Source organism: Erinaceus europaeus, chromosome 11 (assembly GCF_950295315.1).
Source record: "Erinaceus europaeus chromosome 11, mEriEur2.1, whole genome shotgun sequence".
Lineage (NCBI taxonomy): Eukaryota > Metazoa > Chordata > Mammalia > Eulipotyphla > Erinaceidae > Erinaceus > Erinaceus europaeus.
In genome coordinates this window covers 58,985,554-59,002,664 of record NC_080172.1, presented here as the reverse complement: position 1 = coordinate 59,002,664, position 17,111 = coordinate 58,985,554, and the positions used below count along the sequence as shown (strand labels likewise).

General features: G+C 41.0%; 1 long non-coding RNA gene across 1 annotated transcript; it reads right to left on the bottom strand.

The window, feature by feature from the left end:
• Positions 1 to 2,146: 2,146 nt before the first annotated feature.
• Positions 2,147 to 12,579, bottom strand: LOC132541228 (uncharacterized). The gene is made up of 2 exons (XR_009552395.1): positions 12,474 to 12,579; positions 2,147 to 2,514 (listed from the first exon to the last, which is right to left on the bottom strand). It is a non-coding gene; the product is annotated as an uncharacterized LOC132541228 (long non-coding RNA).
• Positions 12,580 to 17,111: the final 4,532 nt, after the last annotated feature.

The window sequence follows — 17,111 nt, the reverse complement described above, 5'->3', positions numbered from 1 at the left end:
ATATTCCAGCCTTTAGGTTCATGACTAGTCAACAATTTGTTTGGCTTTATATGTCAACTCTTTTTTAGCCACCAAGTTCCAGATGCTATCATGATACCAGCCAGACTTCTCTGGATAGACGACCCCACCAATGTGTCCTAGAGCTCCACTTCCTCAGAGCCCTGTACCACTGGGGAAAGAGAGAGAGTGGCTACGAGTATGGATCGACCTGCCAACACCCATGTTCAGTGGGGAAGCAATTACAGAAGCCAAACCTTCCATCTTCTGCACCCCATAATGACCCTGTGTCCATACTCCCACGAAGTTAGAGAATAGGAAAACTATCAAGGGAGGGGATGGGAATGGTGGTGGGAATTGTACCCCTCTTATCCTACAGTCTCTATGGTCTTGTCAGTGTTTCCATTTTATAAATAAATAAATTAAAAAAAATAAAGTAGAATAGAATAGTCTAGGGGGGTTGGGAAATGGCACACTCGGTTGAGTGCACATGTTACAAAGTGCAAGGACCTAAGTTCAAGTCCCCCAGCCCCCACCTGCAGAGGAAAAGTCTCATAAGTGCTGAAGCATTACTGCAGGTGGCCCTATCTCCCCCTTCCTTCTTGATTTCTCTCTGTCTCTATCCAGCAGATAATAAATATATATAAGTTTTAAAAAGAAACTGCAATATAAAAATTAGTCTAGGAAAGTGGTGCAGTGGTATCACCCATGCTGAAGTCCCTAGGTTAATTCCCCAGTGCTATATATGTCAGAGGGGGTACTCTGATATCTCTCTCTCAATAAATAAAGTGTCTCTCCTTCTCTCTATATGTGTTTGCCTTCCTCTGTCTCTCAATCTCTATTTGGGGTAGGGGAAGCATACTATATATAAGTGGTGGAATCATATAGGCATGGAACTGTAGGGGTAACTGGTGGCGAAAAAGTGGGGACAGGGTTTGAGAGATACTTAATGGCAGTACTCCAAACTTGCATGCCGAAGACCCCAGAGGTCCCAAATTCAATCCTCAGCACCACTGTATTCCAAAGTGGAACAGTATTCTGATCTTTCTCTGTGTGTATATCTCATTCTCTCATGAAAATTAAAAAATGCAAGGGCAGAGAGATTATGTACCCAGAAGAGTACTTGTGCTACTATTCACAAGACACTAGTTTGAGCCCTGGCACCAGATGAGAGCACATGACTTAGACTGAGGAAGCTCCATGGATGGTAGAATGCTGAAGTATCTCTCTCGCCATCTCCTTATATCTGCCACAACTCTGCGTTTAAAGTGAGATAACTGGGCTCAGGAAGCTGCTCAATAGTATTGTGTATGTGTGTGTTCCTGGGCTTTCACTCATTTAGTCCACAGTCCTCACCTTACCAACATTTACTGGAACCACACTATCTTTAGGAAGTCCACTTTTGACTCACCACAGGTAAAAGACAGACTATGGGTTGTTAGAGTGTGTAAGAGGCAGGCTGGTAGCTGTTGCTTTCTTTCTGTTAACAGAGTTGGTCAATAAACATGCTATAAAAGGGTTGCAGTGGGATTGTGTGTATCCATCCTAACATCTGTCCCCTTTCACTGGATACAATTGTCTTGTAGATTTACAAAGGTGGCATTGAAGGCCATAAAGATATCTAAATGGTAGTGCAACCAGACTTTCATGACTAAAGTTAAGAGGTGACAGATTCAATCTTTGGCACCACCATTAGCCAGAGCTGAGTAATGCTCTGATCAGACTCTCTTTCTGAATAAAATTGATTTTTTTTAAAGAAAGATAATGTTGAAATAGACCTAGGATCACTCAACTGTGACCATACTTCAAAGTTTTTTTTTGGGGGGGGGGTACCTTATGAGTCTGTCCAGAATTTCACTGGCATTAATGGATATGCTGAGTTAAGATAACTGCATATACCCTTTAGATGGTACCTTGCCTCCTTGTCTTTTTTTTCTGCTCACTTTTGAGTTCAGAGGTGCAGGCACAGTGTAAATATGCTATTCACCCACATTGCACTTCTCCATGCATCCATTCTTTTGGTGACCTTTTTGCATGCCAGGAGAGCCTCTTGCTATAGGAAAGTCTTTTTACAACCCAATTGATGAATAACTGAGGTTAAAAAGACAGGAAATATTCTATCCAGTCTAGAAATTTCTCCATGCAGTAGAAGTGTATATCCATTTATTTTCCAAATCCCATCAGTGTTGGGATATAAACAAGAGCAACAACAATAAATGTGATGGCATTTCCCTGAGTACACCCATAAGCAATTGTCAAACTTCAAGCCCTGCTCAGAGTCCCTAAGGCAAATACTCCCAGGAGCTAAGGAGCTGGTAGTTTGTGTTTCCTTTTATGGCATCATTAGCCCAAGTCCCAGACAAAGCCCTGTGGCCACTCAGGTATCAGCTTAGCATAGGGATCTTTGGATGAGTTCTTGAATCCATTTTCACTTGGATTTTTCTGTATGTACCATAGGCTTTCATATGAAGCCCTGTTGTTATGGAATCTTCTTTGCTCTGAGCTGTATAGTAGTACCTGGAAGACAGCATCAACAATTTTTCTTACATCACCTAGTCATCATAACCTGAAGCAATTTCAGTCAAAATACACAAATTAGTAGACCCTTTCTGGTTTGGCAAGCAAATTCAGAGTAGGAAAGTGCTGACTAGGTTAGAAGTAGAGGGAGTTCCCTGGGAGGGGAAGGGGACCATAAGAGAGCGGGGAAGCCAAGAACAGACTTCCTCACTTGATACCCAGGACCAGGCCTACCAAGCTGCAGTGAACACACAAAGACTGTGGGCATTGTGTGTCTTATATGCAACAGAGAATATCTATTATATAGTGGCTCTATGATTTAAGTCATCTCAGAGCATACCTGTCCTTAAAAAAAAAAAAAAAAGCTCATCCACTCTAAGACATAAAATGTACCATCAAACATCAGAACTTGACATTTTCTCTGCTATATTGACTTCACAGTCCTATCAAGTAAACAAATATCTGTTGATCGACTTTATGCAAGGACTAAGAAATGTGTAAGAACACCCTTGAAACTTATTTCTTGCCCAAGATGTGATATATGAAAGGATGAATCTGTAGAAGAAATATCAAGAAAATACTGATTTTTTTTCTTCCTCATCATCCACTCCCCTTCCCAGACAGCAAACATTCCAAGGCTACAATAATAAAGGAGGTTGTCTTATTGTTGGGAAAACTGGAAGTTGGAAATAGTCTTAGCATATGATAAATCACTGGAAATATTGTATCAGTTTTCATTTTTAATTTTTTTAATTAGTAGTTTACAAGATTTTAATATTATAGTGTATATATAATTCTACACCACACCCACTATTACTACATCAACTTCAAATGTTCTCCCTGATGACTTATCTCTTCTTAATGTCTTCTGATCTGATATTAGAATTATCAGCATCCGAGGTTCCTATCTTCCCATCCAAGAACGGGAGGAGATTGAACAGACTGTAATAACCGAAGTGTCCAAAACTTAAACACAAGAAGTGATGGAATTAAAGATTCGTAGTGTGGAAGGGAACAAAGAACAGCTGAAGAAAGATCTAGAAGATGAGCCACATTACCACTAGCAAGTGCTCCATGGTGGAGCCCCCAAATTTTAACACGGAGAATTATACCCATGAACCATGGTGGACACAAATTAGGTGACAAAGTAGAGAAACCTTTGGGACCATGAATGTTTTGAGTTATAAGGCTGGAGCCAGAAAAAAAAAAAAAAACTGCTTTTACAAATTACATGGCCCTATTTATAAACTTAACCAGATGAGGCTTTAGGTTAACTTTCTACCCCCACCTGGCTTCCTGCCCACCCCTCACCAGCACACTCCTGAGTAACAGATGGGATGTGATCCAGTTTCTCCTTGGATCAAGTGATCAAGAATTGAAGTCCATTTCTGTTTGGTTCTTATCACTCTCCACAGGAAGCAGTCAGTCCCTAGGTGACAAACTAAGAATAAGAATATTAAGTAGAATTTGCAAAATGTCTTATGCATCTAGAGAAGGAGCATTTTAGTTCTGCTGTGATGAAAGGGCATTTTGATGGAGGAAGCAACACTTAAAAGGAGTTTTAAAGGACTACTGTCATCTAGGCCTATGAGGACTACAGGGGAGGGAATGCCAAGCAGAGAGAGCAGAGGTGAAATGGGAATGGAAATGAGATGTGTAGCTTCTATTTATCAGGGGTGTTGAGGGATATCATGTGGAAAATCGTTGTGATTATTTATCTCCATGGTGCTGACATCTTTGCATCTTTGTAATAATAACCTTGGCAGCAACTTACATAAAATCCCAACTGGAACCAACTATTCATTTCTTATTTTTAACTAAACCACAGATCAAACAAAACTTGAAACACACACACACACACACACACACACACACACACACACACACACACACACACATACTCTTCTAAGTTTGAAACAAACAGTAGAAATTGCTTGCCTGGGGCTGGATAGTGGTGCACCTGGTTGAGAGTTATCATGTTACCATGAGCAATGATCCAGGTTCAAGTTCTTAGTCCCCACCTAGAGTGTGGAAGCTTTACAATCAGTGAAGCAGTGCTGTAGGTCTCTCTCTCTGTCTCTCTCACTCCTGCTTTCCCCCTCAATTTCTGTACTATCAAATAAAATAATAAATAAGGAAAGAAATGTTTGAAACATAAATATTTTTGAAAAAGAATTTTTCAACCAAAATTGTTGCTAAGACATTTTGAAATTCTACATATTTTTTCTCTTCCAAATGTAGTGTCAAATTTGTTCTGATAGTCTGGGTTTGGAAGTCTCCTCTGTATTAGCACATAGGATTCATTGAGGTGGGAAGCCTTCTAATGATAATGATTTCTCCATGTCGCTTGCAGAACTATCCCTCATAATTAATCCTTTGTACATGGCTCTATCCACAGGAGATCAGACAGAGTTTTTAATTGAAAACACCATCACCTGCTTAGCTAGTTGAAGCAGAAAGGGAATTCATTATAGGCTACCACACAGACCAGAGGGTTTGGGTCTTGAATTGAAACCACACAAACATATGACTTTTTTTCTCTTTCTTCCCTCCTTCCTTCCTTCCTTCCTTCCTTCCTTTCTTTCTCTCTTTCTTTCCTGCTTGCTTTTTATTTTTTAAAATATTTATTTATTCATTTTCCCTTTTTGTTTCCCTTGTTGTTTTATTGTTGTAGTTACTGTTGTTCTTATTGATGTCGTTGTTGTTGGATAGGACAGAGAGAAATGGAGAGAGGAGGAGAAGACAGAGAGGGGAAGAGATAGACAGACACTTGCAGACTTGCTTCACCACTTATGAAGTGTCTCCCCCTGCTCCCTGTGGGGAGCCGGGGGCTTGAACCAGGATTCTTCCACTGGTCCTTGCACTTTGCTCCACGTGCGTTTAACTGCTGCGCTACCGCCTGACTCCCTCTTGCTTATTTTTTTAACCAAAGCACTGATAAGCTCTGGCTTATGGTCATGTGGAGGATTAAACTTGGGACTTTGTAGCCTCAGGCATGAATCTCTCTGAATAACCATTATGCTATCTACCCTCCAAACATATAACTCTTTCTTTTATTGATTTAATAATGATTGACAAGATTGTAGAATAGGAGGGATACAAGCCCATAGAGTTCCCACCACCAGAGTTCCATATCCCATCCCTTCCATTGGAAGCTTTCCTATTCTTTTTCCCTCTGGGAGCATGGATCCAGGATCATTATTGGGTGAAGAAGGTGGGAGGTCTGACTTCTGTAATTGCTTTTCTGCAGGATATGAGAGTTGGCAAGTCCAACCATACTCCCAACCTGTCTCTATCTTTCCCTAGTGGGTGAGAGAGAAAGAAATAAAGGATTAGAGAGAGAAAGGTAGGAAGAAAGGAAGGGAGAGATATTAAGTCTACTGTTAATGCAGTAGTGACAGAAGCAGTTTACCTCACATCAAAGTCAGGTAGGGAGATGGGGTTCCAGGACACATTGGTGAGATTGTCTGCTTAAGGCAGTCATATTGGCATCATGATAGCATCTGCAATTTGGTGGCTGAAAATCATTAAGATATAAAGCAGAACAATTTGTTTAATAATCAGGATTCTAAAGGTGAGCATACAGCAAATACAATTTAGGGTCTCCATTTTGGAAAAAGCTAGGAAGACTATTTTAGGTATATACCAAGGGGCCCATGACTTTACTAATTTTTGCCTGAGCCTGACAGCTAACATGAAAATAGGCTAAAGATATTGTCTGGGGAGATGATGTCAGAGTTGGAAATAGGACTAGAAGTTTGGATCAAGGCAGAGAGTAGTTCCCAGATATGGGAAAAGTATATAAATATTGTTAACTGTAAACTCCATCAATCTGATCTGGAAAAAGAGAAGAAGAGATGAGATGGAGGGGCTCTGGAGTCCTGGAGTATGATGGTGGGAAAGGACTTAGATTAGGGGGAGATAAGATGTTGTATCTATGTGTCTATGACTATACTGTGAACAATCTCCTAGTAAAAAATAAAATAATGGGGAATTTCTCCTTTCAATTACCGATCTTTCAGAAAAAGAGTGAAAGGTAGTACAAACTGTCTACCAAAATGAAGTTGATGTGAGAGAATGCAGTGAGGAACTGGCTTAAAGCTGTTCTTGTCCTTTGGAGATTGGCTTATTTCTGTAACTTGGGGTTTAACGGTTATATAGGACTGGAGTTAAAGCTTTGAGCCCATCTGAAGGTGAGAGTTGGAACAGAGACTTCTATACTATGTTGACTATGAGCCTTGTGAAACGATCATCTATACTTTTTTGCCATGACCAGGTTCAAACCCAGTCCCCTGTGCACTGAAGTAAGCTTCAGTGCTACAGCTTCTCTCTCTTTCTCTCTCTCTCTATATATATATGTATATATAGAGAGAGGGATATATATAGTCATATATATATATATATATATATATATATATATATATCCCTCCTTCCCTCACTCTCTCAATCTATCTGAAAAATTAAACAGAAAAGGCATCTATATAAATGCAATTCAAAGATAAAGCAAGAAGTCAGAACTCCTATCTCCTGCTCCCCATAAACAACCTTGATCCATACTCCCAGCAGGGGAGAATTGATAGAATGAAGATAAGAGGGCTCTGAACTCCAGCTCCATCAGCACCCAGAGAGAGAGAAGGAAAAGGAGAGGGACATATGGAGGTAATTATGATGCCATGAGTGGCTTAAAGGGGAAGAGAGGATTAAATCATAAAAAGAAGGGGTAACTATGTATAAATGTGGACAGAAGGTTGGCCCATGTCTACAACCTTAGGGAAACTGGTGGACTACAGTGGGGAGAGTGAAGATTCAGAACTCTGGTGGTGGGAATGGTGTGGAGTCAAACCCCTGTCAACATGTAATTATGATATATATATATATTTCTATATATATATATATGATAAATCAGTACATTAAAAGAATGTTCTCAGTCTAATATGAGGTAAAAATTCTCTCCTAAAACCTTGAGTTTAAGGCTTGGTCCAGCACTAATTGTGAAACCCAAGAGAAGAATTAAGTGAAGTGTCTGTAACCTTGTAGTTTAGTTGGTGAGTGGTGAGAGGTAGACATGAACACTAATTGCCTCTAGAAGACATAATCAATTTAAGTCTCTCAGGATCCTCACAAATAATGTTCAGCTAAACAAGATCACATCCTGAGACAATAAAAGAGATAAGTAAGTTAGCCACCACAAGTAAGGATCAGTGAGAACAGCAAAGAAAGTGGGACTCAGCATAGAGCACACATTTTATAGGGATGAGGCTCAGTGTTCCATCCCTGTCACCAAAATAATAACTACACAAGAAAGTAAGGATTTTTTTATGACTTCTACTACTAGAATTACAGTATTGTTAAAATTCTGAAAAGGGAAAAAAGAATTATGAACGTGATCAAGAAAAAAAGAATATAATCAAAAATTAGAATGAGGCTTGGGAAACAGCACAGTGATTTACACAAAAGATTTTCCTGTCTATGGCTCCAAGGTCCCAGGTTCAATCCCCGGCATCACCATAACCAGAGCTGAACAGTGCTTTAGAGGATATTTGTCTACTTGGTCCTCAGATTTTTTGCTTCCCACTGTCAAGGTTTACCCTGGATGGAATTCACTCCCCTATATTAGGCAAGGTTCATAAACAGTGGGGCAGTGCTGCAGGTGTCTCCTCTCCCCTTCTCTCTGTCTCTCTTGTCCTCTCTTTCTCTCCCCCGCTATAAAAAATTTTTAGAAAGAAAAATGGTCACTTAAACTGGTAGAGTGGTTCAGGCCCTGAGCCCCACCTTTAACCCTGGTGGCAATAAGATGATAGATAGATAGATAGATACATAGATAGATAAATAGATAGATAAATAGATGAGTAGATGGATGCAAAATAGCTCATCTAGGAGCCTGCCTATTTGTTCTGTGTTTGATCAAGATTGTAGTCTAGTCTCTACCATGCTGGGTAAAGAAAGCTATGGTGTCATTCTCTCTTTGTCTGTCTCTTTCTGTCTGAATAACTAAGGCCAGAGAATTGAAGTCCCAGTGATAACACAAAAATATTAATTAATTAATTAATTAATTAATTTTAAAATGTAAGGGGAGAAAACAACTTGAGTTTGATATCAGGTAAACTGCTTCTGTCTTGCTGCATTATCAGTAGACTTAGCATCTTTCCCTCCCTTCCTTCATTTCTTCCTTCTTTTCTTCCTTCCTTCCTTTCTACCTTTCTCTCTCACCCCTTATTTCTCTTTTCTTTCTTTCCTTCTTTTTTCTTTCTCCTTTCTTTCTTTCTTTCTCTCTTTCTTTCTTTCCTCTTTTATTGCCACCAGAATTACCACTGAGGCTCATTGCTGGCATTATGAATCCACTGCTCCTGGCAGCCATTTTCCCTTTTTTTTATTTCCTTCTATTTTATTTGATAGGACAAAGATAAATTAAGAGGAGAGGGGGAAATAGGCACCAAGAGAAAAAGAGAAATACCTGCAGCACTATTTCACCACTCATGAAACATGCCACTTTCAGGTGGTGACTCAAACCCTTGCACCTGGCAATGTGTGCACTCAGCCAGGTGCATCACTGCCTCACCCCTCAGAGTCTCTTTCTCTACTAGTTAGTTACTTGTCTCTTGATGCTCTCTTTGTGCCCACCCCCATGGTTTCCTGTGTCTTGTGTTGAGGTTAGAGGACTGATCTTGACACTCATATACATTCATTGTAGAATTTTAAATATCAAATACCATCTCTAGGGTATTTTTTCCTTTATTCTTCCCCTCTCTCTATCAACACTGAAAGTTTCAGAAAAGTGCAACCATTTCATATACCATGCCATCTTTTTCTCCTATCCTTGTTTCCTGCCTTCTCCAGCACCTGGCCCTGAACAGTGTGTGTTCACAGTACACTCAGTAAATACTAGTTGAATTGGATTCTCTAAACCATACTAATTACTCATGCAGCTCAAGTCCCTGCGTTGTTGTAGAATGATGGATTTCCAGACACCAGGACTGAGGGTCAATTCAAAGCCCTATTGGAGTTACAGTTGACAGCACCTTCCCCCTCCCCCACTGGTAAATAGGGGCGCAGCATCACACCACCCAGCACTTCTGGGCAGCTGCCCTGCATTTTGTGCCATCCCTAGAATTGGTCCTAATGGCAGCCATGAAAATGAACTTTTTTTTTCTCTTGAATTCTGTCAACAAAAGAGCCAATGAACGTCAAATTAATGACTCATTGAAAATTCACTGCATCCTGTTCCTCTGACTTGTTGGAGGAAGTCACCCTATGATTTCTGAGAACTCTCTTTAGCAATTTCTTCACTGATCTTGCCCCTCAGATGCTTGCAAGAGTGACAATATCTCCATTGTGAGGAGTCTAGGATTCCAGAAGATATTCTGGTGTATGCTGGTTAAATGTTGTCATGATTTGTTCCCAGTGTGAAACAAAATGAATGAGTGGACAGAAGCTATACCATGGATCTAACCTTTTTTGCTTGTTCTCATGTAGAACAGTTGTGCAGGTAATAACAAGAAAGATTCATTGCAAAACAGAAGACACTTGTAATCACTGGGATCAATCTTCAGACTCCATCAAATATATAGGCCAAGCATCAGTGTCATATGTAAGCAAGAGCCCAAAAGGAACAGGCAAATTGCACGAGTCATAACATATCTGAGGGTCACCACTGCAGTGAGCTCAGTGAATCATTCCCCTCTGCAGGGACATGCAGGGGCTTCTCAGAAAAATGCCAGAATCTTTCTTGTGTTGGGTGATTAAACACAAATTCTCTAACCTAATTAAGATACTTTCTTTCAACTGTGGACTTCCCTGCAGTGCTTGCAATGCTGTAATTCTATCAAGTTTTAGTCTTTCAAAGTGAAGTTCAAGACAAGATATTCACACAAAGAATTACTTGTAAGGGAGACTGATAGGGAGACCTTAATAACTAAATATCTCTGCAATACGACATGCTTTTATAAGCTTGTGTATCTAGTTAATTTTTAATAAACACAACAAAACAATTGTGGTCATATGCAGTAACAACATTGCTGGACTTAACAACTGCAGAGAGTGTCAGATATGAAACTGAAACAAGTGCAGAAGCAATATGAAAAACAAATTACATTTACCATGCTGAGATGGAATGCACCTGTTTCAGAAACAAGAACTAAGCTGTAGGAAACTTTGCAAAAGGTCATTGATTAACATATCCTAATATTGAAAGTTACTACATGGCTACAATGTATTTTCTTCTGAACAGTGGAGATTTAAATCCCTGAGGAGTCCATTTATGTGTGTTGGATGTCCAATTAAATAAAGATGTCGGTTAATAGAAATTGTTAATGATTCAACTCTGGGATAGACACTACTCTAGTCCTTTCACCTGCAAGCGGGTTGCTTCACAAGCAGTGAAGTAGGTCTGCAAGTGTCTTTCTCTCTTCTCTATCTCCCCTCCCCTTCCCTCTTAATTTCTGTATGTCCTATCCAAAAACTCAAATAAAATGGCCACAGGAGCAGTGAATTTGTAGTGTAAGTACCAAGCCCCAGCAATAACCCTGGAGGCAAAAAAAAACCCCCAAAACCCTATTTTTCATAAAAGTGTCCTTAAAACAATGGAATTAATGACTAGGGAGAGAGTTCAACTGGTAGAGAATTAGGCCTTTATGCCTGAGCTTTAAGTTTGATCCCCAGCACTGCATGTACTGAAGTGATGCTCTGGCTTCTCTCTCTGTCTAAAGTGAATCTCTCTCTCTCTCTCTCTCTCTCCCTCTCTCTCTCTCTCTTTCTCTGAATAAAACAAATATCCCCCCCCAAAAAAAGAAATGGAATAAACTTTAGTTATGGAATATTTGGGGTTCTAGAACCCTAACCACAGCATCTTTATGGTAATTAGTATATAAACAGTTGCCACTTGGTAATAGATTTGCAGAATTCTAAAACTGCATGAAAATTCAGTTTTGGAATTCACACAGCCTTTTACATTTGCTAGGGTGCTTCCCCACTCGCTACCTCATATAGTTTTCAGAGCAAGCCTGTGATACAGAAGATTGCTTTAGGGGGTTGGGGGGGAGGGGCAAGGACAATGTGTCACCTCAGGGCCAAGGGTTTATTTGTGTTGACCTACCTCAGAGCAGGTGGTAACAAACTGGTCCATTGAGGGAGACTTGGCTGGGGACAAATGAAGACTAGAAAATGGCTTGAGTCAGTGGCTCTGTGGCTAGTGTAGAATCATGTTAGGGAGACTACAATGTTGGCCCCCTAAGAAGAGGTGAAAGAAGAGGCTTTCTCAGACCTGGGGGGAGCTATCCTTGAATGAAGCAAAACAGAGTGTGGAGGATAATCAAGGGTGGCATCCACTGGGGAATACATTCAGTGCTGGTCACACTGATGTGGTTTCCCTTGGTAAGGGACCCAATAAAAGGTTTTACAAAATGCTGGGGAAGGTTCAGGGCCTCTTGCTGATCTGTACATGTGAAGAGAAGCAGGAAATTTACATAGCTAAGACCAACTATGTGAAGGAAAGTTTTCACAAGAAAATAGGAGAAGATTTGAATGTTAATGCAAGAATATCACTGAGATTGAGTGAGAAGTAAAGGTTCAGGGCAGAGGTAGACAGTATAATGGTTATGCAAAGAGATCCTCATGCCTGAGGCTCCAAAGTCCCAGGTTCAATCCCCTATACCACCATAAACCAGAGCTGAGCAGTGGTCTGGTTTTAAAAAAAAGTAAAGGTTCAGTTATGAAAAGGCAACAACTTGGGAGACAATACCATAGAATTTTAAATAACCAGTTTTCCCTGAGAGGTTGGATAGTGGCACATTTGGTTGAGCACACACGTTATTAAATATAAGGACCTAGGTTCAAGTCCCCAGTCTACCTGCAGTAGGTAAACTTTACAAGTGGCAAAGCAGGACTACAAGTGTCTCTCTCCTGCTCTATCTGCCCTTTCCCTCTCAATTTCTCTCTGTCTCTGTTAATTTTTTTTTTCTTACCTGAGCACCAGGCTTTCCTGTATGAAATCCTTCATGTTTTCCATGAGCTCTACAAAAAGAGTGTTTACTAGTCTCAGTTCTCTTTCAAGATCACATGACCATTAAAGTGTCTCAATTGTGATTTAAACTCAGAGTTTGCACTTACATTGAAAATGTTTTGCACTTACATTGAAAATGGATTCCAGAAGAATTTAAAGACGGGTGCTGTCTTTGTTGATCTCACAGCAGCCTATGACACGGTCTGGCACTGTGGTCTCCTAGTCAAGATCTCAAGATGCCTGCCTCCATGGGTGGCCAACACTATATCGTTTCTTCTCCAAAACAGAAGATTCCGGGTACATCTGGGTGACAAGTCTAGCAGATGGAGACTTGTCTCAAGTGGCCTCCCCCAGGGCTCTGTTCTGGCTCCTACGCTATTTAATATTTACATCAATGACCTCCCAGAAACTTCTTCAAGGAAGTTCATCTACGCCGATGACATCTGCTGTGCAACTCAGGCATCCAAGTTCGACATCCTCGAGGAAACACTCACGAAAGACATGTCTCTGATATCTGATTACTGTAAAAAATGGCGACTAATCCCTAGCACTGCAAAAACGGTATCATCTGTTTTCCATCTACACCATGCCTCGGCCTTGCGTGAGCTTAATGTGATATGAGCTTGGCGATATGAGAATCCGGCATGAAGCCCAGCCAGTCATAAAAACTGCAGCAAAGGTGGGCGCGAGGAATAACATCATTGCAAGACTGGCCAGCTCCTCATGGGGCACGAGCGCTTCCACACTACGATCATCATCTCTGGCATTATGCTATTCCACTGCAGACTACTGTGCCCCAGTATGGTTCCGTAGCCCCCATGTCCACTTGGTCGATTCCAAATTATATTCCTCCATGAGGATAATTTCTGGAACCATCCGTTCCACCCCGGCTCCATGGCTGCCAGTTCTTAGCAACATCGCCCCTCCAGATATTCGTCGGGATGCGGTATCAGCTAAGTTCATTTCCCACGTCTACGCTCGACCGGACCTGCCAATATACGCGGATATCTTCGCCCACCCTGTTCAATGCTTGACGTCTCTTCACCCAATCTGGTCCCCTACGCCTACACTGAACTTCTCTGTTCCAGTCTCTTGGAAACAGAGCTGGCAGTCAGCTGAGGTAAAACACCTCATCACAGACCCCTGCAAGCGTCAACCCAGCTTTGACCTAGCACGTTATGATTGGGCTCTACTCAATCGCTATCGAATAGGCCATGGCTGGTGCGCCGCTACGTTCCATCGCTGGGGAGCCAGAGACGACCCGAACTGCCCCTGCGGCTACAGACAGACTACGAACCACATAGTCAACGACTGCCACCTCTCCAGATTCAAAGGAGGTCTCGAAACTTTACATCAGGCTCAACCTGATGCTGTTGACTGGCTACGGAAGAAGGGCAAACGCTAGAAGAAGAAGAAGAGTTTGCACATGACTACAAGTCCAGACTGTGGTCTTTTTAATTTACTCAGCACTCTTCTGATGTCAACACTCCTCTGATGTGTCATCAGAGTATTTGTAAAGACATGTGATGTCTGCAGAAAAGACTCAACTTAGCCACTAAGACTATCCTTGTTTGAAAGACTTGCTTTGCAAGATTGGTTATAGGTTGGTATCTAAGAATTTCGCTGGTGGGGTCTGGGAAGTGGCATACCTATTACCATCCCCACCTGGGAGGGGAACGCTTCATGAGCAGTGAAGCAGGTCTTCAGGTGTCTCTTTCCCTCTGTACCTCTCCCTACCTTCTCAATTTCTCTCTATCCTACTCAGTAAAAAATAGAAAAAAAAAAAAAAGGAAAAATGGTCACTGGGACTGGTGGTCATGCCTCAGAAATAACCCTGGTGGCAAAAAAATAAAACATAATGAAATAAAAAAGAATTTCACTGGTAAACCTAGGTTGACACAAAGGTTTCCTTAAAGATTAAGAGTAGCTCCCAGTAGTGCCTAAACCACTCGTATAATGTATGCTGAACATTTGCTTTCCTCTTAGGACTCTGTTGTAGACTAGCTAGAGGACAGCTCGTGACCAGCGACCGAGCTTCCCTGGTATATAATATTTCACTACATGTGTTGTACCACATTGTTGTAGTGAAACTATGTGTTGTCAAGACCATTTCTGGATGAATGAAACCAGTTTTGCATGATTCCATGTGGAAAAGGTGCTTGGAAACTTGTGCTGCCATCCTTTGAATTCTGCTTGTTCCTGGTCCCTCTGCTAGTTTGACTTTGCATCCTTTACCTGTAAAGAAGCATAAAGCCACAAGTGTGACTATTTACCGAGTCCTCTGAGTCCTCCAACTTATCATGGAACTTGGGATTGTCTTTACAAAAATAAGAATGATAAATTCAACTCATTGAACTTTGTTTTTTCATATAAATTTACTCACATATTACTACTACCAGGAGCCATAGATTTATCTTGCAGACACCAATCCCCAGCAATAATCCCGGTGGCAGTTAAAAAAAATAAATAAAAATTTTAAATAGGGAAACTACAGACCAAGAGGTGGCACAGAGGGTAAAGTGTTGGATGATTGCATGAGGTTCTGAATTCAATCTCCAACATCGAATGTGCTACAATGATAATCTTTCTCCCCGTCTCTTTTCCTTATAAGTAAATAGATACTTTAAATGTACCTTACTTGTTTTATTTTTAATGAGAGAAATAGAGAAATACAGAAAGAAAGAAAGATGCAGAGGATAGAGACAGAAACCAGAACACTATTCAACTCTGGCATGTGGGGGATTGAACCTGGGACTTTTAAGCCTCAAGCATGAGTCTTTTTGCATAACCATTATCCTATCTCCCCAGCCCATAAATAAATGTTTTAAACATAAAAACACAGAACGGGGCTGGGTGGTAGCGCAGCGGGTTAAGCGCACGTGGCACAAAGTCCAAGGACCTGGTGTATGGATCACGGTTGGAGCCCCCAGCTCCACACCTGCAGGGGGGTCACTTCTCGGGCAGTGAGGCAGGTCTGCAGGCATCTACCTGTCTCTCCTCCTCTCTGTCTTCCCTTTCTCTCTTGATTTATCTCTGTCCTGTCCAACAACAATACCAGCTATGACGACAATAACAATAACAACCACAACAAAGGCAACAAAATGGGAAAAATAGCCTTCAGAAGCAGTGGATTTGTAGTGTTGGCACCAAGCCCCAGTGATAACCCTAATAATAATAATACAGAAGCACACATATAATTTGAACAAAGAAGTCATTGGTATAAAGAAATGTTTGCCAATTAAAAAAATAATTAACTGGGTGTTTTTTTTTGTAGCTCTTCAAAATCCCCCAACATAGCAACAAACAAAACCCTACCCCAGCTGCTATGTTTAAAGAGTGTAGACTGAGAGAGAGTAGACAATGCAAGAGTTAGGATTTGTATCTCAATGATACAAGTTACTCAATTTCTTTATTTCTTTTTCCAATAAAAATACACAAGCTGAAACTAGTTCTCACAGAAAGCATAACAACTACAGGAAAATAAAGCCTGCCTGTGGCAAAGAACCCCACTGGAGGACACCACCAGACATGACTTATAGAAATGACTTACTACTGCAGAGGATGTGAATGGGCAGAACTGCTGTGGAAAGGCAACAAGGGAAGGCAGAAACAGTTTTTTGGGGGCCTCAAAGGAATCGTCATGGAAGTGGCTACCAAGCAGACAGAACGTAGGCTGAGAGTGATGAGAGTTGAATCTCCTTCATCCAACCATTCACTGCATAAAATGAGAAATGGAGAAATAGAACCACCCAGGATGCAAATGTCTGCCTGCTTCTATTACCATATAGTGCCACTTTAGAATCTACTGCTGGCAAAGTTTGACATCTGGTCAGTCAGTACAGGAGAAACATTCACAGGATTCAGATCCTGTATCACACAAATCGGCGGGGGGGGGGGGGGGGTTGTAAGTGAAAGTCTATACATTGATAGCTGGTATGCCTACCCTTCATAGGTCTAGCATCTTGAAGTTTGGAATCCCTTAGTCAATTTCTAGAGCATAAGTATACCGTCTCATAGTGGAGTAAGTAAAAGTCTGAAGTCTCACTGTTACTCATGTAGACAGTGAGCACTCCTCTTCAGGCCCATACGCAGAGGCTTCTGCTGAGTCTCCATGAGGCTCACCTGAGCAAATGGGCTTCTCTATTTCACTCCCTACCCCCTACACTTGGAGGTCTTTGTTTCCTCATGCAACTTCATCATTCACCACTCATCTTTGCACTCTCTGACTCCCAAAGTCTTATTTATATCTATCTTAGGCTCATTTTGTTTCTTTCTTGTTTCTCTTTGTCCTGTGGGTTTATGATTTTTTACAAAATCATTTTGTAAATCATTTTACTGAAATTTCAGGTGGAATAAAGATAAGCATGTCCTTTGATTCCCACTTTGAGCCCACTGATGTCATTTAGTCCATCAATCTTTAAAAAAAATATTTATTTACTGACTTACTACTTACTTATGAAAGAGAAAAGAAAAGCAGAACATCACATACAATATACAATACTGACAATTAAACTCAAGGATTCAGGATTGTCCAGTTGTCTAGCTTCTCAGGCAATAACCCACCAACCTTTACAAAAGGATGGAAAGGGGGAGGAAGAGG